This window comes from Austrofundulus limnaeus, unplaced genomic scaffold, assembly GCF_001266775.1.
Source record: "Austrofundulus limnaeus strain Quisiro unplaced genomic scaffold, Austrofundulus_limnaeus-1.0 Scaffold268, whole genome shotgun sequence".
Classification (NCBI taxonomy): Eukaryota; Metazoa; Chordata; class Actinopteri; order Cyprinodontiformes; family Rivulidae; genus Austrofundulus; species Austrofundulus limnaeus.
In genome coordinates, this window is record NW_013952670.1 from 356,859 (window position 1) to 358,969 (window position 2,111).

At 36.1% G+C, this 2,111-nt stretch overlaps 1 protein-coding gene across 2 annotated transcripts in view; it reads right to left on the reverse strand.

Annotated features, from left to right (window-relative positions):
* The window catches only part of fli1 (Fli-1 proto-oncogene, ETS transcription factor), a 50,638-nt gene that overhangs the window by 42,876 nt on the left and 5,651 nt on the right, over nt 1-2,111 (reverse strand). The window lies entirely within an intron of this gene.

Genomic DNA, 2,111 nt, shown 5'->3' on the forward strand with positions numbered 1-2,111 from the left:
TGGTTGCCTGCTGCTGTGTGAGCCTGCTGCGGAATATTGATGTGTGCGTGTGTATGTGTGTGTGTATGTGTGTGTATGTGTGTGTTTATTCTCTCGCAGTAATGCCACAGATGGTGGTGGAACTATTTTCTGAATTCTGTCTGCACACATTGAACTGAGGCTTTCTGGAATGTCGCAGGACCAACTAAGTTATGAAATTTCATCTTTTCTTCTTCTTCTTCTTTTTCTTCAGACTCAGCTGGCCAAGCCTCCAACACCCACCCACCCCTCCCCTCCCTGTAAATCAGACCCAGTTTTATTCTGTGTTTCCTTATGTTTCATCCCTTTTCCTGTGGACAGATGTTTCTCTCGGTGCCAGCATGGATCTCTGAATGGAAGACAGGGCAGAGAGCTGAACACCTGTGGCGAAGTTTCTGAGAAACATCTGCTTATCTGGGCAAATTGACCAAACGGATGAAGTGCATTTCTTTTCTTTTTTTCTTCCCGTGACTGTTTGTGTGTCTTTGTGAGATCTGTTACAATCAAACAATTCATGAGTCACTGAACAGACTTTATTGAAACTCCCAGCTGACTAATCTTTTTGCCAGTCAGATTCAAGATGGCCGCTACAGCAATGCACTCTTGGTAAACACAAAAAAAGGGGCTATAACTCAGTCAGCTTAACAAATATAACACTTATATTTGGTGTGGCAGTAGCTGAGAGTTATTTGACTAAAACTCTAAAAGTTCTAAATGATCGGGCAAAGTATGTGTTTTAAACTTTGCCATAAACATTTAGAATCAACGCTGCTTGTCTGTTAATAAAATATCTCATGAATAATTTGATGGATTGTAAGGAAACTTWTTGTAGCTAATGAAAATATGTCCATCCACAACTGATAACTTTTTTTTTTACACTAACACAATGCAAGTTGGCTGTCACAGCCAACTGATATTAGTTATTATAAAATTGGCTAAAATTCAGCCAATTTTTCAGATAATTCACTAAAATTTGGTGCAGTAGCTGAGTATTGTACACATATTTTGAATACAATACATTGTGGCACATTTTTCATTAAAACATTGCCAATATTTTATTAGAGATAACCCTATTTTTTCTGTTATCAAAACACCTCATCAACCATTTGATGGACTGTATGAAACTTTTAGTAAGTAATAAACAAATGTTGATCTACAACTGGTTAACTTTTAGAGGTAACACAACGATGGTTGCCACATTGAATAAATTTTAGGTAACACAAAATTGGTTAAAACACCCAGTTTTATAGACATTTTGCTAAAATTTAGTGCGGTCATGACTAAGTATTGTCCTTTGCGCATACGTTGAAGGCAACACTTTGTGTTACATTTTTAGTGAAACTTTGCCAAACCTGTTAGAGGTTACTCTATTTTGTCTTTGAGCAAAATATCACAAGAGACGCTTGTATGTATTTGAATAAACCTGAGAGAAAGTAATTAATGGCTTTATATCTGCAACTGATTAACTTTAGAGTTAGCACAATTCAAGATGGTCACCACAGCTAATGATTTATCATTATTATTGTTGTTGTTATTAATATTATTGCTATTATCATCATTTTCAAAATTATTGTTTTTGTTGTTATATTACATGTTTGACTCTCTTTATCTGCTCAAACCTTTAGAACAGATCTCTCCCCACCCCCCATTAAAGGGTCATTTCCCCTCTCCTTGATGAAATTGCCCTCATCAATTCAAGCACAATTTCAGTCCAGATGCTGAACCTGATCATGGCAGATCTGAATGTGAACAGGGGACAAACGCTGCAATAAAGTGTTATTTTTTTAAACAATTCAGGGCGTTTATTCATTTCTTCTTTGGTGACACATATAACAGAAAAKATAGTCAATTATTAGTGAATGTGTAATGTTTCAATTATTAATATTTTTAGTAATGTTAATTGTGTTGTTTGGATGGCTTCCTTGTAGGGAAATACTGATTTTTCTATCAAAGTGAAAGCTTCATGAAGCCAAACAACAGGCTGTCTTCTATAGAATTCATCGCATTTGAGTGATTTGGACAATGATGTTTTTTCTTTAGCAGTGTGTGTGTGTGTGTGTGTGTGTGTGTGTGTGTGTGTGTGTGTGTGTGTG